This window comes from Schistocerca serialis, chromosome 6, assembly GCF_023864345.2.
Source record: "Schistocerca serialis cubense isolate TAMUIC-IGC-003099 chromosome 6, iqSchSeri2.2, whole genome shotgun sequence".
NCBI lineage: Eukaryota > Metazoa > Arthropoda > Insecta > Orthoptera > Acrididae > Schistocerca > Schistocerca serialis.
Genome location: NC_064643.1, coordinates 141247721 through 141275014, shown reverse-complemented (window position 1 = coordinate 141275014; position 27294 = coordinate 141247721). Strand labels below are relative to the sequence as shown.

General features: G+C 44.0%; 1 protein-coding gene across 4 annotated transcripts in view; it reads left to right on the top strand.

Annotated features, from left to right (window-relative positions):
- The window catches only part of LOC126483740 (hemicentin-1-like), a 1186523-nt gene that overhangs the window by 194510 nt on the left and 964719 nt on the right, over positions 1 to 27294 (top strand). The gene's annotated exons all lie outside the window — the stretch shown is intronic.

Below are 27294 nucleotides of genomic sequence, written 5' to 3'. Positions count from 1 at the left end.
GAGTAACAAACAAATAGGTCCTTCTATGAAAAGAAATGGTACCCCAGATCACCACTCCTGGTTGTCGGGCAGTATGGCGGGTGTCATTCGCGTTCGTATCCCACCGCTGCCTGAGGTGCCCACAAACAAGTCATCGCTGAGCATCTGGGCTCAGTTAAAAGCGGGACCCATCACCCACTCTAGTCCATGAGACTCAAAACCGAATGCACCCGATACCACTGCAAAGAGTCTTGTTGCTGTACAGAGGGCCTTGATAATCAGCGCAAGAGACGGCATGTGCTCAGTCTCTGTGAGCCGCCTATTTAGGGTTCTTGTGGTCAGTGAATCACTGACCCAGCAGGTTAGCCGAGCGTGCTAAGGCGCTGCTTCCGGGATTCGGGTAGGAGCGCCGGCCGCGGATCGAATCGGCCCGGTGGATTAGCGACGACGGCCGGTGTGCTGGCTAGCCTGGATGTGGTTTTTAGGCGGTTTTCCGCATCCCCCTAGGTGAATACCGGGCTGGTCCCCACGTCCCCCCTCAGTTACACGGCTCGCAGACATCTGTACAGTTTCGCACTATTCCATGTACTACACTAGTCGCAGGCAGTTGGGGTACACTAATTCCTTCCCCGAGGGTACGGGGTGGCGGCAGGAAGGGCATCCAGCCACCAACTAACATTGCCACATATGATTAACCATACCGACCTACGTATCTGCGGGAAAATCGGCACAAGCACAAGTGGTCAGTGAATCACTAGCTACACGTCAGGTCCACGAATACAGAGATCTGATTGCCTCTCTGATGCCTGTCCAGTAATCATGTCCTTCGGCTTTCGAGGCCGACCGCTTCCGTCTTGTTCGGTCATGATCACCCATTACTGCCGACGTCGTCGAATAATGGCATCGCTCCTATTCAAATATCGCTCGCCTATTACTCCAACTGGCCTTTTCGAGCCCAAATACACACCGACTCTCAAACGCTGATATCTGCGTGTATTCAGAATGAGATTTCCACTCTGCAGCGGAGTGTGCGCTGATATGAAACTTCCTGGCAGATTAAAACTTTGTGCCGGACCGAGACACGAACTCGGAACCTTTGCCTTTCGCGGGCAAGTGCTCTACCACCTGAGCTACCCAAGCACGACTCACGGCCCCTCCTCACAGCCTTACTTCTGCCAGTACGTCGTCTCCTACCTTCCAAACTTTACCGAAGCTCACATTGACTATTTAACACAGAATTTGCGTCGCTATGCAATACTAGGGATGTACCCGTTGTCTAGGGGTAGCGTCTTTGATTCATAATCAAAACGTCTTCGGTCCCGAGTTCGATCCCCGCCACTGCCTAAATTTCGATAAATAATCAGCATTGGCGGCCGAAGACTTCCGGCATAAGAAGTCAGCCTCATTCTGCCAACGGCCTTGTCAAAGAGGGCGGAGGAGCGGATAGAGGTTCAGGGCACTCTCTTGTCCTAGGGGTGGGAAATTGCCCCTAAAGGCGGAAGAATCAGCAATGATCAACGACATGAGGATGCAGAAGGCAATGGAAACCACTGCATTAAAGACACGTAACGTGTATCCACAGGACATGTGGCCTGTAATTGAAGAAGTGTCATGATGATCTCTCCATTGGCGAATTCCGGAGTAGTCCCCCATTCGGATCTCCGGGGGGGACTGCCAAGGGGGAGGTTACCATGAGAAAAAGATTGAATAATCAACGAAAGGATAACTTTCTACGAGCCGGGGCGTGGAATGTCAGAAGCTTGAACGTGGTAGGGAAACTAGAAAATCTGAAAAGGGAAATGCAAAGGCTCAATCTAGATATAGTAGGGGTCAGTGAAGTGAAGTGGAAAGAAGACAAGGATTCTGGTCAGATGAATATCGGGTAATATCAACAGCAGCAGAAAATGGTATAACAGGTGTAGGATTCGTTATGAACAGGAAGGTAGGGCAGAGGGTGTGTTACTGTGAACAGTTCAGTGACCGGGTTGTTCTAATCAGAATCGACAGCAGACCAACACCTACAACGATAGTTCAGGTATACATGCCGACGTCGCAAGCTGAAGATGAACAGATAGAGAAAGTGTATGAGGATATTGAAAGGGTAATGCAGTATGTAAAGGGGGACGAAAATCTAATAGTCATGGGCGACTGGAATGCAGTTGTAGGGGAAGGAGTAGAAGAAAAGCTTGCAGGAGAATGTGGACTTGGGACAAGGAATGAAAGAGGAGAAAGACTAATTGAGTTCTGTAACAAGTTTCAGCTAGTAATAGCGAATACGCTGTGCAAGAATCACAAGAGGAGGAGGTATACTTGGAAAAGGCCGGGAGATACGGGAAGATTTCAATTAGATTACATCATGGTCAGACAGAGATTCCGAAATCAGATACTGGATTGTAAGGGGTACCCAGGAGCAGATACAGACTCAGATCACAATATAGTAGTGATGAAGAGTAGGCTGAAGTTCAAGACAATAGTCAGGAAGAATCAATACGCAAAGAAGTGGGAAACGGAAGTACTAAGGAATGACGAGATACGTTTGAAGTTCTCTAACGCTATAGATACAGCAATAAGGAATAGCGCAGTAGGCAGTACAGTTGGAGAGGAATGAACATCTCTAAAAAGGGCCATCACAGAAGTTGGGAAGGAAAACATAGGTACAAAGAAGGTAGCTGCGAAGAAACCATGGGTAACAGAAGAAATACTTCAGTTGATTGATGAAAAGAGGAAGTACAAACATGTTCCGGGAAAATCAGGAATACAGAAATACAAGTCGCTGAGGAATGAAATAAATAGGAAGTGTAGGGAAGCTAAGACGACATGGCTGCAGGAAAAATGTGAAGACATGGAAAAAGATATGAATGTCGGAAGGACAGACTCAGCATACAGGAAAGTCAAGACAACCTTTGGTGACATTAAAAGTAACGGTGGTAACATTAAGAGTGCAACGGGAATTCCACTGTTTTATGCAGAGGAGAGAGCAGATAGGTGGAAAGAATACATTGAAAGCCTCTATGAGGGTGAAGATTTGTCTGATGTGATTGAAGGAGAAACAGGAGTCGATTTAGAAGAGATAGGGGATCCAATATTAGAATCGGAATTTAAAAGAGCTTTGGAGGACTTACGGTCAAATAAGGCAGAAGGGATGGATAACATTGCATCAGAATTTCTAAAATCATTGGGGAAGTGGCAACAAAACGACTATTCACGTTGGTGTGTAGAATATATGAGTCTGGCGATATACCATCTGACTTCCAGAAAAGCATCATCCACACAATTCCGAAGACGGCAAGAGCTGACAAGTGCGAGAATTATCGCACAATCAGCTTAACAGCTCATGCATCGAAGCTGCTTAAAAGAATAATATACAGAAGAATGGAAAAGAAAATTGAGAATTTGCTAGGTGACGATCAGTTTGGCTTTAGGAAAAGTAAAGGGACGAGAGAGGCAATTCTGACGTTACGGCTAGTAATGGAAGCAAGGCTAAAGAAAAATCAAGACACTTTCATAGGACTTGTCGACCTGGAAAAAGCGTTCGACAATATAAAATGGTGCAAGCTGTTCGAGATTCTGAAAAAAGTAGGGGTAAGCTATAGGGAGAGACGGGTCATATACAATATGTATGGCCATGGCGAAAAAGGCATTTCTGGCCAAGAGAAGTATACTAATATCAAATACCGGCCTTAATTTGAGGAAGAAATTTCTGAGGATGTACGTCTGGAGTACAGCATTGTATGGTGGTGAAACATGGACTGTGGGAAAACCGGAACAGAAGAGAATCGAAGCATTTGAGATGTGGTGCTATAGACGAATGTTGAAAATTAGGTGGACTGATAAGGTAAGGAATTTGGAGGTTCTACGCAGAATCGGAGAGGAAAGGAATATGTGGAAAACACTGATAAGGAGAAGGGACAGGATGATAGGACATCTGCTAAGACATGAGGGAATGACTTCCATGGTACTAGAGGGAGCTGTAGAGGGCAAAAACTGTAGAGGAAGACAGAGATTGGAATACGTTAAGTAAATAATTGAGGACGTAGGTTGCAAGTGCTACTCTGAGATGAAGAGGTTAGCACAGGAAAGGAATTCGTGGCGGGCTGCATCAAACCAGTCAGTATACTGATGACCAAAAAAATGCAATACTAAAGAATCCATGTCGACTCCTCCCCAAGCACTTGCCCGCGAAGGGCAAAGGTCCCGTGGTCGAGTCTCGGTCCGGCAAACAGTTTTAATCTGCCAGGAAGTTTCATCTGCGTATATTGTTTGCGTGCCTGTTTGCGAGGCACAGTTACTGCCGAACTGAGTACAAAGAATAAAACTCGCAAATACTTCATGCCGTGGTATCGACATCTCCACTACTTACCACCAGTGTTCGCTGTGAAGGGAAATTGTGCTGCAGCGTCACGCATCTTCGGTCGATGCTATTATGAACATCAGCTTGTGACCAATGTGGTCATTCGTGGTGCGTCTTTTCTTTTTTTGATGTAATCGCACTGGGTGAACTATGCAATGTTCGAGACGGAACAGCGTCTTCAGTGGGTAATAATCGCAACTTCTGTACCGCAGGGGTCGATATTGTGTCCATTTTTCCGTAATACACCAATGTGTACACAAAAAACAGAAATAGTTATCTTTGCAAATACGATAATCAGCGCTAACGGAGAAAGGAGAACACATGACAAAGAAAAAGAAATTTAAAGAATCTAAGGGGTGATCAAAGACTTACCGTTTGAGGTCGCACCTGCATCCATTATGTAACGTAGTGCTATTCCGATGCGGGTGTATAAGCACCGACATGTAGCCAAGTGATTAATGAGGCATTCATGACTTTCTGACGCCCATGCGGTAAATGCGGAAACTTATAGTATTGTGGCGTTATTACGAAATGCTTCCAAACAGGGCCAACGCGCTGTTATTCTTTTCTTGGTTTCCGAATAACAAAGACAGGCAGATATCCAACTCAGAATGTGTCTGGGGCTGAATGTTTGATGAAAACCACGTTGTTGTATGGTGCGCCAAGTTCTGTGCTACTCGCTTATCAACACAAGACGCCGGTCGATGTGGGAAGCCAGCCTCATACGTTACGGACAGGTGGAAGACACTCGGGCACCCGTCCTATTGTCCTGATCGCTCCCCATGCGCTTACAACGCCTTCGGTCCACTGAGGAAAGCTCGACGGTTTGTGTCGCACGATAATGTGCAGCAAGTAGTTACGGACTTCTTGAATCGGCTGAACACGTTGTTTGACCATACGAATATCTTGAACCTGGAGCATCGATGAGACAATTCCCTCAATGCTCACGGCAGATATCGATATAACGATTGTGGTCTGTGCGGCCTTCGAACAGAAACATTTTGATCACTACTTATAATTTAAAACTAAATTGATGACTCGTTGTCTGCAAGTGGCGTTTCCGAAAATATAATGGGCAGGCGAATGAAAACGAAACAGACGGAAGAAAGTTAGTAAACTGTTTCTTATTTCAAAAGTAATAGCCGCATCTGTTCAAACATGTTTCAATTGGCTTCAAGCACTATGGGACATAACATCTGAGGTCATCAGTTCCCTAGAACTCAGAACTGCTTAAACCTAACTAACCTAAGAACATCACACACATCTATGCCCGATGCAGAATTCGAACCTGTGACCGTAGCAGCAGCGCGGTTCCGGACTGAAGCGCCCAAAACCGCGCCACATCTGTTAATACATTTACCCCACTGAGAGACAAGACGGTCAAAGCCTTCACACAAAAATGGTTTTGGTTGCTTAAGGAAGCATGTTTGCGCCCAGAAGAGCACCTCTTCGTTCGATGCAAATCGACGGCCACAAAAGCCTCTCTTCAGGGCTCCAAAAATACGGAAATCGCATGGGGAGATGAGTTTGGGGCTGTGTAAAAGATGTGTTAAGTGCTTCCCAGCGAAACTTCTGCAGCTTAATGGAAAAGGTTTTGGCAACATGTGAGTGGGCATTATTCTGCAACAGAATGACTCCGTCCGTTAACATTGCCGGGCGTTTGAACCTGATGGTGAGCTTCAGTTCTTATGAAGTAACCACTTACCGGGGTGACTTCATTGTGGCGCCGTATTCCAAAGTGTCAATGAACAGCGGGTTGACGGTCGCGAGAATGTGGCTGCTTGTAAGATACACACCGCTGATGTAAAATTTGGAAATTTGTGGTAAGGTTCTATGGGACAAAAACTACTGAGGTCATCGATCCCTAAGCTTACACACTGCTTAATCTAACTTAAACTAACTTACGCAAAGGACGACACACATACCCATGCCCGAGGGAGGACTCCAACCTCCGACGGGGGAAGCTGCGCGGACCGTAACAAGACGCCCCAGACCGCGCGGCTACCGTGCCCGGTACAGCTGACATGAGAATTGTATTTGGATGTGTACTACGTCAGGCACATTTCGGAGAATTTTATTTGCTCACCTTGAGTCTTGCAATATTGATGTCCTCTCACCGAAGATCAGGCACCGGCGTGGTTCCATTTATGACTGGGCCCTGAAACTGTTATGGAAAAATATAGCTATACTTTTCAGTGGTGGTGAGTAAATTCTTTTAAAGGCTGCCATTAATTTATTCAGCGTTGTAATTTTTGCCAGAATACTGCTCTTAATACAATCACTAATGACTGCACGAGATTCCACGCGAAAGGCTGCTAAGTTCAACTTTCTAACATGAATGCACGTCACGTACTCAAACTCATGAATCGTAATACTGATCACAGTTTAATACACATTACCAATAACAACGACCACTATCGTGAGTGATTATCGTACTTCCACTAAAAATTACGAACTTCCACTAACAGTCACTTCATACTCACGACTGCTTCCTTCGGCAGATCCCACCCAGATCGCATACGAGCCGCAGAGGAGTCCCTGTCCTTGTCTCTTTCTTTCGACCATCAGATTCCAGGAAAACCAATGCTGTCCTACGAGGTCGTGCCTAGATCACACCAAGGATAAGTGGAGACGCTGTCTCCTAGTTGATTGGTACGCCTTTGCTCGCTACTACGACTTAGTAGCAACGCAGTTTATCACACAGAAGTTTGGCTTAAAATATGATAAACAACGTTAGGGATCGCTCTGATCCAACGTGCTACAAATGCCTAACAGTCCTCCTAAAATCAGGCAAGAGTGTAAATCAGTAAATGAAACACAGTGCAGTCCCAATAGTTCAGGTTTGAGGATGAAACAGTCGCCAAAATGCAGGGTGAACATTAACCCAGATAACCCTGACGTCCTTCTGGAAGGACGATGTAACTCACTGTTGAAATTATTAATTTTTGCGAATAAAGCATTGTTGCAACGGACTGTGACACATTGTTATATGAAGTAGGCAGAGTCAGTTGCGCGCTGCGACAGTCAATTTGATGCTGTCGCTCATAGTGAGTGAGAAACTGCGTCTTGGAAATAGGGCCGATTTTACTATGGACGAACTGACTGACCTTGTCATCGATGGGTATGTATATTTTCTTTCATATTGCGTCAATAATTCTGAATCTTGCCATATAATATCTTAAACAATTAACCTATATTATTTATGGGTTCATATTATGATTGAAAGTTTTCATCAGTTGTAATTCAATAATGTTTTCAACCATCCTTACAGGAGGACGTCAGGGTAATATGTTGTCATTTTGTATTCGCAGAAAACGATGTACACTTATGGAACTTTTGGACATGCTAGAATCAAAAGATGAGGAGATACCTAATACTGGTGTGACTGTAACATTACACCTCCTCTAAATTCAACTGATTGACGTAACAGATGAAGATTCGGGTGCTGAAGAAAATCCAAGTGTAGATAAATTACCAGCAAGTCAGCTCAATGCTACTGCGCTACATGACCTAAAAGAGAGGGGCGTGGAAGCAACAGGAACAATAAGAGGAAACAGAGTTAAGAATTGTACTCTATCATCTGTAGATAAAATGATAAAAGAAAATAGAGGATCATATGAAATTTGTTGTGACTCAGCATCCGGGATTTCCATTGTACGTTGGAATGACAACAATGTTGTTACTGTAGCCACCAAATTTGACAGAGTGCAACCACTACACTCTGTAGCAAGTTTTTCCAGGGAACAAAAGAAAAGGATTAGCGTGCTTCAACCTAACTTATTACACTCCTACAATACTCATATGGGAGGCATAGATCGAGCTGACCAAAATGTATCCCTATATAGATGCTCTATAAGAGAGAAAAAGTGGTATTTCCCGATCATTGCACATTTTATAGACACTGCATTGCAAAATGCCTGGGATCTTTACAAGCACAGCGAAGAACCCATAGATCATCTGACATTTCGTCGCCGAATTGTCACTGCAATTCATGAAAGTAACAAAAGAGTCACTACCAGCAGAGGACGTCCTAGTAAGAGGGCAAAACTAGATTCGAGATTTGATGGAAGAGAACATTATGTTGCTGAATTACCAACGGATGAGATAACAAAAAAGAAGCAGCAGCTGAAATGTCGAAGTTGCCGCCACAAAAAAAAACTACTACTACGTGCGTAAAATGTGACGAACCACGTCATGTTTGTTGCTTTTTGTCTTATCGTACTAGTGCATAAAATATCTGTATAGGTTATTTTCTTTGTTTTTTGTATTTATTAGCTGTTTTAGCCCATAATTCAAATTTATTTATGTTTATTGGAAAGTATAAAAACCAAAACAAGTTAATTGTGCAATATCATATACTTTAAAAACATGTTCCCTTATTGTCCTGAAGTCCTTCTGGAAGGACGGCCATTTTTGGAAATGCTAAATAAAAATAAATACTCAAAATTGTTTTTACTGCGGTAGCGTTCTCGCTTCCCACGCCCGGGTTCCCGGGTTCGATTCCCGGCGGGGTCAGGGATTTTCTCTGCCTCGTGACGGCTGGGTGTTGTGTGATGTCCTTAGGTTAGTTAGGTTTAAGTAGTTCTAAGTTCTAGGGGACTGATGACCATAGATGTTAAGTCCCATAGTGCTCAGAGCCATTTTGTTTTTACTTTCTTCCTTACAACCTTGTGAATGAAAACCAAATAATTCAGGACTATCTGGGTTAATAAAGCCGACAAACGCTAGTGGCGGATTCATGACTGGAAATAGAGGAGTTAAAACCAATGAAAATGCGTCCGGAAATGTATCGTTGCCACGGAAGCCGGTGCCGACGAGTGAAAGTTCCTATGACCATGTGCCGTGTGTTCTTCGTGTGTTGCAGGCTTTGTGATTGGCGCACCGTGTAAGCAGCAGCGTGGCCCGGTGTTCATGTCGGAAACCAGCCGAAATGGTGTTCGTGTACGGCCAGGTAGATTTAAACGGTCGCGTGGCAGCATGGTTACAGCACAACAAGTATCCTCACAAACACCAAACACATGACACAACATTTCGAGCCCTCTTTGGGCGTTTGTGTGATGGTGGGTCCTTTCAGACAGGCAAATGTGCAGAGAGGTGGCGGACTGTGACTACACCAGATTTGGAGGACCGGGTTCTGCAGGCTATTCAGATGAACCACAGAACAAGCTCCAGGTAAGCGGCCCGTCCACATGGTGTGAGCAAATGTAGGATTATGTGTATCTGCCTAAGAACCGCTAGTATCCCTATCACCTGCAACACACAGGAACAGGGCTCGTGGTCAGAGGAATTTCCCTTCGTCAGCGTCCTCTTCCGTGGCAACGATGCATTTCCGGACACATGTTAATAAGAACTTTTTTCTTCCAATTACAGTCACGAATCCGTCCCCGCAGTTTGTCGGTTTTTTTAATGTTCACTCTTTTATATGTACTACAACTGTGACAGATTTGCTACAAACACTTTATGAACTCGCTAAGTACCCGTACACCGTTGACGGACTACTTAAGGTTAATTTATTTACTTTAATTTTCTGACATTTCAGTACACTTACGTAACATAGAATAGCCCAGCGCATAAAGTATACTGACGTATAACACCACAAGACAGAACTCAAACACGAGCAGTAAGTAGCATCAAACATCTCTTAGAAGAAATCCAAGAAACACTTACTAGGAAAATAACAATCTACTATCTACAAAATAATTCCACGTATCGTTTTAGAGGAGTTTTCCTCAGTTGCAAGGAAAATTCCGGGATTTTATTTTAACTCCTCAAACCAAAACCATGATGAGAACAAAAACAAATCGAAAAAAAATGACAATCACCAATTCGATTCTTCCTTCAGGAATGTGAATGAAAGATGAAAAAAATCCTCTTAAAGAAGGTTTTGATTTACTACAAATAATTGCACAAAGTTCCTTTCAGAGAATAGAAAAGATTAATGAGGACTATGTATAAACGGGGTGACGAAATAGTGAACTTACAACAACTGAAAACAACAAGCAGATGGACAACTAAAGAAATAAACAAGAGGGTAAAATTGGTTTTGATGTCATTTGGGAAAATGTATGCCATAGTGAAAAATAATTACTGGTTTTTATCAAATGAAATGGAATAAGCATTCCAGGGTACTAATAACAAGGGATATCAAATGGGACGATCCCATAAGTTCGGTTTTAGGGCAGCTGAACGGAAGACTTCGAAATTTGGAATGATAATAAATCGCGTACAAGGCAGTAGCGCGATCAGTTCTATAGTTTTGTTGCAGTGTTTGAAGTCTTTACCGATAGGAATAACAAAGACATTGAATGGATTCAGAAACGTGCTGTGAGGATCGTAACAGGTTGGTTGGTCGATATGAAAGTGTAAGAGGAATGCTCGGGGAACATAAATGGGAATCGTTGTAACAATGGCGGCGTATATTTCGCGGGACCCCGTTCTGTTAATCTAGAGAACTTGTATTCGAATAATATAATGCGACCGTTATGGTGCCACCGTCCCATTCGTCGCCTAGGGATCTTGAGAAGGATATAAGAGCGATTATAGGAGGCGCAAAGAGATTTTGACCGTCATTATCTCTTGTCCTATTCGTGACACGAACAGGAAAGAACACCGATAACAACGGCGCGATGTTCTCTCCGTCGTGCACTATACAGTGGCCAGCGGAGTACACAGGATGATTCCGGGATGAAGTTACAACCTCTCAGGCACGATGCAGAGGACCGGAAACGACCATTTCGAAAGTTTTAAGTGAAAATCGTTCTAATAGCTCTGACAGAAGTGCGGTTGTTTGTGCGCGATTGTAGGGCAGATAGCCTTAATAGATTGTAGTATGAACGAAAATAGGGAAAAAATGTCTGGTGAAGATGGGCTTTAAAATGCATGTCATATGAGCTGTAAGGGGTATCTGTTGAGAGGCCAGACAAACATGTGGTTCCTGAAGAGGGGCAGCAGCCTTTTCAGTAGTTGCAGGGGCAACAGTCTGGATGATGGACTGATCTGGCCTTGTAACATTAACCAAAACGGCCTTGCTGTGCTGGCACTGCGAACGGCTGAAAGCAAGGGGAAACTACAGTCGTAATTTTTCCCGAGGACATGCAGCATTACTGTATGATTAAATGACGATGGCGTCCTCTTGGGTAAAATATTCCGGAGGTAAAATAGTCCCCCATTCGGATCTCCGGGCCGGGACTACTCAAGACGACGTCGTTATCAGGAGAAAGATAACTGGCGTTCTACGGATCGGAGCGTGGAATGTTAGATCCGTTAATCGGCCAGGTAGGTTAGAAAATTTAAAAAGGGAAATGGATAGGTTAAAGTTAGATATAGTGGGAATTAGTGAAGTTCGGTGGCAGGAGGAACAAGACTTTTGGTCAGGTGAATACAGGGTTATAAATACAAAATCAAATAGGGGTAATGCAGGAGTAGGTTTAATAATGAATAAGAAAATAGGAGTGCGGGTTAGCTACTACAAACAGCATAGTTAACGCATTATTGTGGCCAAGATAGACACAAAGCCCATGCCTACTACAGTAGTACAAGTTTATATGCCAACTAGCTCTGCAGATGATGAAGAAATAGATGAAATGTATGACGAGATAAAAGAAATTATTCAGGTAGTGAAGGGAGACGAAAATTTAGTAGTCATGGGTGACGAATTCGTCAGTAGGAAAAGGGAGAGAAGGAAACACAGTAGGAGAATATGGATTGGGGGGAAGATGTGAAAGAGGAAGCCGCCTTGTAGAATTTTGCACAGAGCATGACTTAATCATAGCTAACACTTGGTTCAAGAATCATAAAAGAAGGTTGTATACCTGGAAGAATCCTGGAGATACTAAAAGGTATCAGATAGATTATATAATAGCAAGACAGAGATTTAGGAACCAGGTTTTAAATTGTAAGACATTTCCAGGGGCAGATGTGGATTCTGACCACAACCTATTGGTTATGAACTGCAGATTGAAACTGAAGAAACTGCAAAAAGGTGGGAATTTAAGGAGTTGGGACCTGGATAAACTGAAGGAACCAGAGGTTGTAGAGAGTTTCAGGGAGAGCATAAGGGAACAGTTGACAGGAATGGGGAAAGAAATACAGTAGAAGACGAGTGGGTAGCTCTGAGGGATGAAGTAGTGAAGGCAGCAGACGATCAAGTAGGTAAAAAGACGAGGGCTAATAGAAATCCTTGGGTAACAGAAGAAATATTGAATTTTATTGATGAAAGGAGAAAATATAAAAATGCAGTAAATGAAGCAGGCAAAAAGGAATACATACGTCTCAAAAATGTGATCGACAGGAAGTGCAAAATGGCTAAGCAGGGATGGCTAGAGGACAAATGTTAGGATGTAGAGGCTTGTCTCAATAGGGGTAAGATAGATACTGCCTACAGGAAAATTAAAGAGACCTTTGGAGAGAAGAGAACCACTTGTATGAATATCAAGAACTCAGATGGAAACCCAGTTCTAAGCAAAGAAGGGAAGGGAGAAAGGTGGAAGGAGTATATAGAGGGTTTATACAAGGGCGATGTGCTTGAGGACAATATTATGGAAATGGAAGAGGATGTAGATGAAGATGAAATGGGAGATAAGATACTGCGTGAAGAGTTTGTCAGAGCACTGAAAGACCTGAGTCGAAACAAGGCCCCCGGAGTAGACAACATTCCATTAGAACTACTGATGGCCTTGGGAGAGCCAGTCATGACAAAACTCTACCATCTGGTGAGCAAGATGTATGAGACAGGCGAAATACCCTCAGACTTCAAGAAGAATATAATAATTCCAATCCCAAAGAAAGCAATGTGAAAATTACCGAACTATCAGTTTAATAAGTCACAGCTGCAAAATACTAACGCGAATTCTTTACAGACGAATGGAAAAACTGGTAGACGCGGACCACGGGGAAGATCAGTTTGGATTCCGCTGAAATGTTGGAACACGTGAGGCAATACTAACCTTACGACTTATCTTAGAAGAAAGGTTAAGGAAAGGCAAACCTACGTTTCTAGCATTTGTAGACTTATAGAAAGCTCTTGACAATGTTAACTGGAATACTCTCTTTCAAATTCTGAAGTAGTAAAGGAGTTTTGCTATTTAGGGAGTAAAATAACTGATGATGGTCGAAGTAGAGAGGATATAAAATGTAGACTGGCAATGGCAAGAAAATCGTTTCTGAAGAAGAGAAATTTGTAAACGTCGAGTATAGACTTAAGTGTCAGGAAGTCGTTTCTGAAAGTATTTGTATGGAAGTGAAACATGGACGATAACTAGTTTGGACAAGAAGAGAATAGAAGCTTTCGAAATGTGGTGCTACAGAAGAATGCTGAAGATTAGATGGGTAGATCACATAACTAATGAGGAGGTGTTGAATAGGATTGGGGAGAAGAGAAGTTTGTGGCACAACTTGACTAGAAGAAGGGATCGGTTGGTAGGACATGTTTTGAGGCATCAAGGGATCACAAATTTAGCATTGGAGGGCAGCGTGGAGGGTAAAAATCGTAGAGGGAGACCAAGAGATGAATACACTAAGCAGATTCAGAAGGATATAGGTTGCAGTAGGTACTGGGAGATGAAGAAGCTTGCACAGGATAGAGTTGCATGGAGAGCTGCATCAAACCAGTCTCAGGACTGAGGACCACAACAACAACATGAGCTGTGAGCAGTTGTTCATCTTCGATACAATGAAACATATCTATTCGACTGCAAGCACTTGAGGGAGTGGTATGGACGAAGAAACAAGAAAAAAAACGTCCAGTGAACATGGTCTGTAAAAGCCTACCTGAAGATCTATGGACACTTGTTCAGTAGAAGAGAGTTGTTCCACACTACTGAATGTAGGCAAGTGCTCATAGCATTGTAGAGCCAATGTTTACTGGATATATTTTTCTTGTTTTGGTTACCAACTCTGAAAGTTGCCTACCCTACAAACTAAGAAACAACAGTACCGATAATGTATTCCACTGTCAGAAATTGTCAGACCGATTTTCGCTTTAAGTTTCGACTCGTTCGTGTCAGACCCCTGACCCTTACCTCGAATTGGTACATTTATCCTTTTCCACATGCATGAAAGATCGTAAAATTAACGCGGAATCACTTTGGACACCTGAATGTGGGCAGAAATTCTGAAACGGCCGTCAACGGAAAGAGTATATCGCGAGTGTATTCTATCAATTGTAGCTCAGATATGTTGAATAGCTGGTTGACGCAACAACAATTCAACAAATGAGTGGTTATGCAACCGGCAGTAGAAGGATGCGTCTCGTGTATAAGATGAATGGCCAGAAAATGCCCAGAGAAACAAACAAATGGAAATAAGGAAGGACAGGCGCTGAATACGCGATTTCGAGTGTTACGTAATGAAATTGAGATTGCCTTGAGCGTATAGCGAGAAGAAATGATGAAAGTCGGACGAAGCAGATTCCGTGGTGTATTCCTTTCCGTAAGGAATGATCCAGTGAGCGATCTAATGAAATGTGAACTGACGATATAAAGAAACAAGCAGAACGCACTTGGATGAGAATAGATGAACATCGCAATATAGGGAGAGAGGCTTATATCCTACACTGCATGACAGATGATAGGCGATGGTGGTAACATACGGAAACAAATGAATCTTCAAATAAGAATGGCGTTACCTCTCTTTGACTCTCGGCCCTAGCTAATACAAGTCTTATCCGCTGTGGTAGCTACAAGATGGGTAAATAAAAGATCTATATGTTTTTTCAGGGTCCGGTCGGCAGCGGAATGGTAAACACAGTGAAAATAAAAAATGTTTTATTTTTAATATTTAGCTATAGCCTCTAGCCTCTAGCTATATCATTAAATAGTCGCCGCTCCGATTTAGGCATCTGGTCGTGTCATGGTACCAACTTCCCAACACCCTCGTCATTGAAATTTAAGGTCTGTGCTTTTCGCCAATTCTCTACACTGGTTTGGAGATCGTTGTCTGCACCAAGATGCCGTCCTCATATCCAGCGTCTGATGTGAGCATAGAGATGAAAATCAGCTGTAACCAAGTCTGGGCTGTATGGTAGGCGATCGGACATTTCCCATCGAAAATGCTGCTGCGGCCGAGCATTGTCATCCAGAAGGACAATGCCTGATGAGAATATTCCACTTCGAATGTTCTGAACTCTCCTATGTAGACGATTTTCTCGAATCGCCTGATCAGTTCGCTAAACAAGGTCATCGGTTGACATTTGCTTCCTTTCCTGACCACCTGCATCATGAACGTATAACTGCTGGAGTTGTAAAACTACCGTAGACTATCATAAGTAAGTTTAGAGAACGGCCGTTTTTCCAGCAGACTCTGTCAGTTGAGACTGTAACCGCATAACCTGTATCTTAAGTCTGTTGCAAACTTACCGGGCGTTACCTAATTTCGTTCGCTTTGTTTGGGAATGTGATAGTTCTCTTAATAGAATCCCCTCAAACCGGAAGCGATAAACTGTTTAGAAACTAGCCAAATTGAAATTGTCGATGTTTAATTCGGGTTTTATTCGAATATTATTGATTTAGTAATACAGAGCTACCAAACGCAGTTTCCCAATAAACGATAACTTAAAAAAAAACTATCAGACATCGTTTCAATACTTCTTTAAGATTATATAGAAGATTTTTCTGTCATTCATAAACAACTTTCGCATTTGTCAGCAATAACAAGAAGCTCTTGCCTTTGACGGTGATGAAGAATGTTCTGTTGTGTCTAAAACAACAACCGTAGTTACACAGATTTATTATGGTTGTGCATGTGAACCGTACTTGCATCAAAAGTAACTGTTTTAGTTGCATAAAAGTGCAGAAGCTACGCTATCAACTAATTTTCTTTACTTACGAGTGTAACTAGCAATTTATATTTTGTAAGAATATAAAACACACAACTGACTGACACTGAACGATGTGTGGTTCTAATTATGAGCTAAACAAACAAGAAAGTGAAGTTGTCAGTTCGCAGTTTCTCCTTCACACATTCGTATATGTTTCTTTCTGTACCAAGGCTACCGGTACTACCAGTAATCCTTTTATATGCTGTACTAAGACTACGTAGCTTTGGTAGAGAGCAACTCTGAATTGCCCAGCTTCAAAGTTCCTACACGACTGCCACACTGTACAGTCACATGTTAACAGTTTTGTTATGCTGGCTGCATGAAATCAGGCGGAACCCCTTAGTTCGAAGTTATCGAATGGCACCACGCACTTCAAACTTGCCTCTAGACACTACTATTCGAGGAATCCTTAAATGCTCAGTGTGCTCTCAGAGCTAAAAAGTGTGGTGAGACACGATCGACAGGTGTAGTAGGTACACTGCGCAACATATCTGCGGAAAGCATCATCGGATATTCACTGTCGTTTTAATTTCGTGACCGATCGGACCTTGAAAAACATTAAAGGGTGATATAAGCAGCTTTATTTACTGTGGCAGATGATGCAAGTTCGGTTGCTTGTCTTAATGTACATATAATATTTTCTGACATTTTTTTTATCTCCACTTTGCAGGTAGCTGTGTCTTCGTGACAGTGAAATTCCTGTCTACGTACAGCTCAGACAATGACCAATAGCTGAACAAGTGGCTTCTGTCACCAAAAATGTCCCCTTTTTGAGGGGGCGCTAGTTTTTTTTACTGTAATAGATGAATACTTGTCACTGAGCATAAACTTCGAGACGATTTAATTCAGCGGCCCTGAACTGCGGTCTGCGGATTAATAGAGGAGAAGCAGAATGCGTCCAGCTTGGGTTGAACTGAAAAATGTCTCGACGCACGTCCGTCCCACTAAGGCCGACCGCAGCGCAGCGGCTGGAAATTCCTCGACTGCCGGGGAGAGGAGCAGCGAACAGTGCGCCGGCGCAGCCTGTGGCATGCAAAGCAGACCCCACCCCCGCACCCACCCCCGAGGACTCGCTATATCTCGGCCAACGCCCCTCCGCCACTCCAGCGCCTCACAAGAGGCCGCCTTAATAGCCGGCGCGCAGAACAGTTGCAAATTAACTCATTTACATTCGCAGAATAAATTCCGTCTCCTTTCTTCTTCACTAGCCGCCGCTCCTTTCCCACAACATACCATGCCTCGGCCGTCCGCCCGCTTGCCAGAGACGCTTATTTAGGTCCAAGGTTATCACGGGTTCTAGTGAATTAAAATGAAGTCGGAATTAGCTCAGTCTGTGCTCCGCATTTCTTAGACACACACTGTGACGCAACGAAATATTGTAAGCTCCCTTTGCCCACTAGAAAAGAAATGGAACGTATGCAAAGCACTTTCGCAAGGTGAAGGAAGACTTTGAGAGGAAATGAGCAGCCAGCTTACGTCTTATAATATAATGATCACTAAGGTGTTGCCATGTACGTGGCAGCTCAGTCTCAAAGCCAGACAACTGGACTGCCTAATTTATTAAATACCTGATTCAACCTGTGCTAGTCTCTTCCAGTACGTGACTGACAGCGTTTCGGGCATGTGTCACGGAAAGGAAAATACGCTGCACAAAAGAATAAGGTGAACATGAATTTGGGACGTCTGCCATACTCCTTTCAGCAATAAAGGAGAACTCGGTTTGTGACCAAATTACACATTTACCTTTCAAAATTTTAGTACATAACAAAACATCATTACATCATCGATCGTTTGAATAAAAAAAAGCTGAAATGTCCAAAGTGTGTCAAAAACAAAGTAGAAACAATCGTTCTTCCTGTCATCCTAGGTGCTTTTCATTGGACCTTACGAACTCCGATAACGTGTATGCGCTAAGTGACCTTTTATTACGGCTGACGCCTACGGGGCATGCCAATCTACGGAGGTCACCACGTGGTTCTTCAATGAGAGCCGATGAGAGTTCTTGGAGAGTCTGTGGTCCAAAGGAACTGTTCAATGCACTATCTGGCCGTAACGCAACCGTGCACAACGACAAACTCTCTCACACAGAAGCCGCCCCACAAGATTACAGAGTCTTGGAAGTCTGTCGATTTCCTGGACGACATTTCGCAGGTGTCGCTTACCAAGGGTCTCCGCACACGATAATGGCCATTACCTTGCTTCTGAAGATATGTAGACTCGTCTGTGACGAAGTGGTCAGTCAACTTGGGAAGGTGAGAACGGCGAGCTGCAAGTTGTTGCCGTGTCGAGCGGGGTACTCGACTGCGGTAGTAAGGTCCTTTCTCGTAGCCTCGTCAGTACAGTGTGATTGCATAAACGGCTTCAGTAGCCCTTCTACGACCGGCTTGCAGTGCTATGGCGGTATTCGTACGACTGCGCAAGTCAGAGAGGCCAAATATAGGTTTTCACGTGCGACTGCAATGGGTCGGTGACCTTGTCTAGCTCGTCTTGTGTACTGACCTGTTCCCTGTAGAATGTCCACAACTTATGGATGACAGATGGAGAGACATTGGCATCTGCAAACAACACGCCCAACAGTACATCCTTTTCGGATCAAACAGACCGCCCTTGCAACTTGCGTTACATTAAGATGTCGCGTTACGTGTGCTTGGTTGACTACTACGTCCACAATTGTCAACTGCCACCCTTGTAACTCACTCGAAAACACTGGGACGCCTGAGGCGTCACCTGACGCTGTATTGCGCAACACAGGAAAATAATTTTCATTGTTGCCTACGTTGAAAGTGGAGATTTCAAACTATGCAATAAGATCTAAGGTACAGCCTGTGTCAAACCAGATTTAACGTCCCGGACGTTGACACCCATATTCCCCTAATTCTTTTGAACAGTGCATATTAGCGGAGTAGAGATGAGTGGAAAATTATTTTATCGACGATACGGATTGCAAATGGGGACATCCGCTGACATAGACCACTTCGACAAAGGGTAGATTGTTAAGGCCCAGAGCGTCAGAAAATGTATATCGGAGACGGCGAAGTTTGTCGGTTGTTCGCCAAAAAGAAAAGAGAAGAAAAAGAAAAAAAATGTTCAAATGTGTGTGGTATTCCTAAGGGACCAAACTGCTGAGGTCATCAGTCCCTGCACTTACTCACTACTTAAACTAACTTATGCTAAGAACAACACACACACCCATGCCCGAGGGAGGACTTGAACCTCCGGCGGGAAGGGCCACGCAATCCGTTTCATGGCGCCTCAAACAGCGCGGCCACTCCATGAGGCGGTTGTTCGCATGGTGCTGTATTGAGCGCCCATGGAAAGTGGTTGAAGGATGGCGAAACCAAGAGTAGGCGATGAAGTGTTTAACGTCCACGCATAATAACAGAAACTGGAAAGTCGTTTTCATCCCTGTAAACAAGAATAGGTGGCTATCTGTGGCAGATTTAATGAAGGAGTACAGTACTGGAGTAATTGTAAATGTTTGTTGCATAGCGTTCAGCATACATTTTCGAAAATGTAGCTTCACAGCTGACGACACCTAGGTTTTCCCCTGTTCATCCAACGACATCGGCAATTACGGCTGCAGTGGGCACGTGTAGCTTCTACATCTACATCTACATTTATACTCCACAAGTCACCCACCGGTGTGTGGCGGAGGGCACTGTACGTGCCACTGTCATTACCTCCCATTCCTGTTCCAGTCGCGTATGGTTCTCGGGAAGAACGACTGGCGGAATGCCTCCGTGTGCGCTCGTATCTCTCTAATTTTACATTCGTGATCTCCTCGGGAGGTATAAGTAGAGGGAAGCAATATATTCAATACCTCATCCAGAAACGCACCCTCTCGAAACCTGGCGAGCAAGCTACACCGCGATGCAGAGCGCCTCTCTTGCAGAGTCTGCCACTTGAGTTTGCTAAACATCTCCGTAACGCTATCACGCTTACCAAATAACCCTGTGATGATACGCGCCGCTCTTCTCTGGATCTTCTCTGTCTCCTCTGCCAACTCGACCTGGTACGGACCATATACTGATGAGAAATGCTCAATTATAGGTCGAACGAGTGTTTTGTAAGCCACCTCCTTTGTTGATGGACTACATTTTCTAAGGACTCTCCCAATGTATCTCAACCTGGCACTTGCCTTACCAACAATTAATTTTATATGATCATTCCACTTCAAATCGTTCCGTACACATACTCCCAGATATTTTACAGAAGTAACTGCTACCAGTGTTTTTTCCGATATCATATAATCATACAATAAAGGATCCTTCTTTCTATTTATTCTCAATACATCACATTTATCTATGTTAAGCGTCAGTTGCCACTCCCTGCACCAAGTGCCTATCCGCTGCAGATCTTTCTGCATTTCGCTGCAATTTTTTAATGCTGCAATTTCTCTGTATACTACAGCATCATCCGCGAAAAGCCGCATGGAAATTCCGACACTTCAACGGATGACACACGTTTCTTGTTAGAAAGATGATTGTGTCCGGATACGTCGTCATCCTGGCGAGTGGTCCTTCGAAATAGGCACCGCGCAACGGACGCACGCCAATGGACGCAGTATTATAGTATGGGGGACTTTCACCTGAGCTTCCATGGAATCTGTGGTAGTAGTCGAAAGGCGCCATGCATCTCTTCTGGCTTGATGCCCTTCCCGACGGTGATGGCATGTTCCAGCAAGCTAACTGTCCTTATGGCCAGAATCGGGCTACAGTGCTTCGAGGGGCAAAATAGTGAACTCACGCAGATGTCTGGTAACCATAACGGGCTCCGCTCTATAAACCTGCCAACAACTTGTCGAATGTATGTGTGGCTTCGAATCGCTGCTGTATTGTACACAGTCCGTGGACCAACAGGCTATTAAGTAGGTAACCATAATGATTTTGCTCGTCAGCTTATAAATAAAGGCTGTAGCTTCTGTTGAGCTTCAACAGTATAGCGAGGAATTCAGAATTGCGAAGACGTTTCAACTAAATAGATTCCATATCATCAAAAGTATTCTCATCAAGTCCAGTACTTCTGTGTCATTTAAGCCATACAAAGAGGAAATCAGAGCTTGTTTATCGAACACATCAAAGCAAGTTCGTTCCGATGATCACATTGCACTGTTTGTCTCTACTCCAGATCAACAGCGGATGGCAAAACTTAATAAAGCCAGTCTGAAAGGACGCTTGAAAATCAATTGCAGTTTCATATACAAGAAAACGTTGTAGTTGTTTCTGTTTTGCTATCTGTGGTGTGGCCTTTGCTGGGGAGATGTTTGTTACTAGCCAAGACAATGAATACGAGCAGGTAGTCGCTTTCACCTTCACGGCCTCACGTAATCGTCCCCCCTATGTAGGATGTTCCAGATAAAGTGTATGCCTCTGTAATGAACAAAATAATAGGTGACAGGAAAATTTATTAAGACCGGTCTACATGAGAAACGTTACACTTCTTGTGGCGTTATGAATATATTTTATTCCGTTATTTCGTACAGAGCTACAGCAAAGAGATACATTTTTTAATTAGAATATTAGCTTTTTCTATCATGTAGCGGATGTATTTAAATCAGCAGTGTAAAAATCAGTTTGAATTGCATTTAGTTTAGTTTGGGTGAAAGAAACATTCAAAGTGTTAGGAGTAGATACGAGACGTGTTTTTCTTCTTTTTTTGTACCGTTTCGAAATTAAAAAAAAGATATGCTAAGATATTTCAATAATTTTATTTTTACATGAAAGCGTGTACCTTAATCTACTTTTCTACATAATCTCCGTCAATATTGAGAAACTTATCATAACGTACCAGTTTTTGAATACCATCCTCATAGAAGTCTGCCGCCTTACTTGTTAACCACTGCATCACCACCATTTTGACTTCGTCTCGTCTTGAAGACGCTGACCGCCCAGGTGTTTCTTAAAGTGCAGGAAAAGATGGTAGTCACTGGGTGCAAGATCGGGGCTGTACTGAGGATGATCTAGAGTTTCCTATGTGATGTGATGAGATCTTTGGTCTGATTCGCCACATACGGACGGGCATTGTCTTGCAGCAAAGCGATGCCTTTGCTCAACTTGCCACATCCTTTGTTCTGAATTGAACGACGCAGATTGTGAAATGTCTTACAGTAAGCTGCTGCATTGATTGTCTCGTTACGAGGCAGAAATTCCACATGCAATACTCCTTTTCTGTCCCAAAAATCTGTGCACATGATTTTCCGGGCAGAAATTGTTTGCTTAAACTTCACTTTTCTGGGTGAATCTAAGTGCCGCCATTCCATGGATTGTTGCTTTGATTCTGGTGTGACGTAGGCCTACCATGTTTCATCGCCCATAACAATTTGACTTAAGAAATCATCACCGTCGTCGTGGTGCTGCTCAAGGAAAGTCAATGCACTGTCTAAACGTTTGGTTTTGTGCGCATCCGTCAACATTTTCGGTACCCAACGTGCGCACAGCTTTCGGTAATTCAAGTGCTCGGTCACAATTCCATACAAATCACTGCGAGTAACATTAGGAAAGTCATCCCGCAAGGAGAAAATCGTAAAGCCTCTGTTTTCTCTCACCTTAGTGTCCACTTCCTGCACCAAACTTTCATTAACGACCGAAGGACGCCCACTCCGTTGTTCATCATGCAAATTTGTGCGACCATCATTAAATGCTCTCACCCACTTTCTTACCATTCCATCACTCAAAATGTTTTCTCCGTAAACTGCACAGATCTCACGATGAATATCGATCGCTTTTGGGCCTTTAGCACTAAGAAATCTTATAACAGCCCGTACTTCACAGTCGGCGTGACTCACGATTATCGGAGGCATCTTAAACACTCAGTACACAACAAAACAAGGAGGAATCAGACTGTAATGGTGTCAGTGCGCAGACAACAAATGTAGGTATCCAGTGCGCAGGCGCAGAACGCCGACCACAGCGTTGCGGCTGTGGTGTGGCAAAACGGTACTTACTTAAAAAAACACGCCTCGTATAATGTACTATACATACTACTTGGCTGTTTGCAGATGGATGTTCAGGTGGCGGATTCTTCATAAAAGTGAAGTTTTCAAATGTGTGCCCATTTTCCTGAACGCATAACGCAATGCGCCTTTTAACGACCTGCGGACAGGATGTAACTTCGCCGGTGTCACGGAGCGACAAGTATCCTCGATGGGCCGTTTGGAGTCTATTGGCTCCACTGACATGATTCTTTAGATATTCCTCAAAAATAAATCTACTGTTGTTTAAATCGGGGGACCGTGTGGGACATTCTTGAGGATTACGGCCCCCAAACCAACTTTCAAGGAATCTGGTGTTCAGTTTTTGAACAAAACACTTGCGAATGGGCTGGATGACCGTCGTGATGTATCCACGTTCGGTCTCTAATGCTTAGAAAGACATTTTCAAAGGAAGCACCCAAGCTGTCGGCTATAAAAGCTCGATACATCTGACCTGCCAGTTTATTTGTGAAGTAGTGTGGACCAATGAATTCATTCCGAAAGATTCCATACCATACGTTACTGGACCGCTTTTGCTGAAGCTCTACAGGACGTACCCACGTAGGATTTCTGTATCCCAGTAATGGATATTATTGCGACTTTTCTGAACCATAATTTGTGCACGTAGATTCAACGGAGAACATAACACTTTGTAAAGCGTCCAGAGTAAAACTACGCACGGCCCATTCGCTGAAAGTAACTCTATGACTGAAATCGTTCCCATACAGCTCCCGTGTCACTGACGGTACTGGTGAAATATGTGACCCTTCATCATATGACACACATATTTAAGGCAGATACGATGACTGTAGCAAGGTCTCGTAAGCAGATATGATGGTCCTGCTGTACTGCAGCTAATATAAACACTTCCATCACCTCATTTGTTGCTGGTTTTCGTCTGTCATTGCTGCACAGCACATACGAACATAATGGCTGCCGGAGCTCTTCGACCTGGATATCTCAAGGCACACGCAATGGCTGGTTCATTAGCATCGTGTGACCATTCGCCAAGCATCAGCAACATGTCAACGTACTCACTGGATGTGTATTTCACGTCCATTCGACATCAGTGTCCGTGACACACTGAAGCCCCCTTCTTTTCAGCTGTCCGGTGTGTAGTGTTCTTCGCGTCGATAACGCGTCCAACGGAACATGACACCTAACACCGTATCGATGTGACACAGGCGACTTTACGTCTCGTCCGCAGGTCGGTTACAAAACGTATTGCATTTGCATTCACAGTCTTGAGCACACATTCGAATACCTCACTCACTTCAACATTCCGCCTCCAGAACATCCATCTGCAGACGGGCACGTACAGGGTGATTCAAAAAGAATACCACAACTTTAAAAATGTATATTTAATGAAAGAAACATAATATAACCTTCTGTTATACATCACTACAAAGAGTATTTAAAAAGGTTTTTTTCACTCAAAAACAAGTTCAGAGATGTTCAATATGGCCCCCTCCAGACACACAAGCAATATCAACCCGATACTCCAACTCGTTCCACACTCTCTGTAGCATATCAGGCGTAACAGTTTGGATAGCTGCTGTTATTTCTCATTTCAAATCATCAATGGTGGCTGGGAGAGGTGGCCGAAACACCATATCCTTAACATACCCCCATAAGAAAAAATCGCAGGGGGTAAGATCAGGGCTTCTTGGAGGCCAGTGATGAAGTGCTCTGACACGGGCTGCCTGGCGGCCGATCCATCGCCTCGGGTAGTTGACGTTCAGGTGGTTACGGACAGATAAGTGCCAATGTGGTGGCGCTCTATCCTGCTGAAATATGAATTGTTGTGCTTCTTGTTCGAGCTGAGGGAACGGGCAATTCTCTAACATCTCCAGATACTGTAGTGCAGTTACAGTAGCACCTTCGAAGAAAAAGGACCAAAAACTTTATTGGCTGAAATGGCACAGAAAACGTTCACCTTAGGCGAGTCACGTTCATACTGAGTTGTTTCCCGCGGATTCTCAGTGCCCCATATACAGACATTGTGACGGTTGACTTTCCCGTTAGTGTGGAAAGTTGCTTCGTCACTAAACACAATCTTTGAAACGAAAGATTCATCTGTTTCCATTTGAGCAAGGTTAAAATCACAGAAATCGATTCTTTCAATCTTATCAGCTGCAGACAGTGCTTGAACCAATTTCAGACGATAAGGTTCCATAACTAACCTTCCTGGGCTGCGAACAAATGCTTGCTGGATGCGTGCTACATTTTCATCACTCGTTCTCGGCCGTCCAGAACTTTTCCCTTTGCACAGACACCCATTCTCTGTAAACTGTTTATACCAACGTTTAATACACCACCTATCAGGAGGTTTAACACCATACTTCGTTCGAAATGCACGCTGAACAACTGTCGTCGATTCACTTCTGCCGTACTCAATAACACAAAAAGCTTTCTGTTGAGCGGTCGCCATCTTAGCATCAACTGACGCTGACGCCTAGTCAACAGCGCCTCAAGCGAACAAATGTACAACTAAATGAAACTTTATAGCTCCCTTAATTCGCCGACAGATAGTGCTTAGCTCTGCCTTTTGTCGTTGCAGAGTTTTAAATTCCTAAAGTTGTGGTATTCTTTTTGAATCACCCTGTATTATGTACTGCATGTTGCATCCACCCTTAAACACTTTTGAACGTTTCTAGCACCCAAACTAAACGAATAGAAATATGATTTCAACTGATATGTACAAACATGGTTAAACACTTTGGCTAAATGACAGAAGAAACTAATGTTCTATTGAAGAAATTGTATCTCGTTGCCTTAACTCTATGGAATGTAACTCAATAAAACATGTTCATAAAGGAACAGAGAGTGTAAAGTTTCTCATGTGGGCTTATTTACAAAGCCATACACTTTATCTGAAACACCCCTTATGTCTTCCCTCACGATCGTTATGAAGGGGTGTACGTGGTCTGCAACCAGTGTGCGATGCACCTTGGGCGTTATCACGTCTTGCACGATCTCCACTGGACACATGGATGAATATTCTCCACAGCAGAATGAAGCCGCCGCCACCTTGTCTCCGAACCGCCGCAGTGCAGGTGTCAAGGAGCTGTTTCCCTGGAAGACGAAAGATTCGCGCCCTCCCATAGGCACCATGAAGAAGGTATCGGGATTCATCAGATCATGGAACGCTCTGCCACTGCGCCAACATTCAGTGCCGATGGTCACGTGCCCATTTCAGTCGCAACTGCCCGATGTCGTCGTGTTAACATTGGTGCATGCATGAGTCGTCGGCTGTGGAGGTCCATCGTTAGGAAAGTTCGGTGCACTCTGTGTTCAGACATACCTCTACTCCGCCCAGCATTAAAGTTTGGTGTTAGCTCCGCGACAGTTCACCGACGGTTCAGTTTCACCAGTCTGTCCAACCTACGACGTACGACATCTGTAATGAGGGGTGACCGCCCAACTCCACGACATCTGGACGTGGTTGACCCTGGGTTTCTCCACGTGTTCAAGACACTCACCACAGCACTCTTTGAACATCCGATAAATCAGCATTTTCCGAAGTACTGATGCCGAACCAAGGGGCATCACAATCTGCCCTGAGTCAAACTTAGATAGGTTGCACGACTTCTGCATTCTACACAGGGAGAGAGCTAACTGATGCTACATGCGCCTGTCTGTGTCTGTCTTCCAGTTACCACTCTCCAGGTATGCTATAGCCTAGGTAGGTTTATAGCGATAGTTCTCTGCGTTTCCTCCTCCTTGTCTGTAGCGCGTTCCTCTTGAAATTCCCGCTTCGCACTCTGCTGTTTTCTTAGCCTAGCCAGAGGGCGCTGTGGCGATGCTGCGGCCGGCTGCCTGCCGTGTTTGCAGGAGAGGGTCGGTCGGGGGGAGGAACTCGTATTGCCGACGTCTGGGAATGTTCAGGAGGCCACTCCGTTTTGTTGATGGTTTGGCTTGACTCGTGTCAGGTGTGGTGCATCGTTAAAGCCGTGATAGAAGCCAATGTTACTGTCTTGGTCGCAGGTGGATCCAACGGGATGAGGCCTGGTTCCCTATTGGAGCTCCTCTCCTATGGATGTCGTCGGTCTTAAAGTAAAACGTTTTGACCATTATTTGGGTCATTTGCAAGCAATAGGGGATTCCGGTGTCTGCAGTAATTCGACGAGTATTATTTGTTTCATCGGTGAGTAGATAACTGAACAAGGAGCAGTTTAT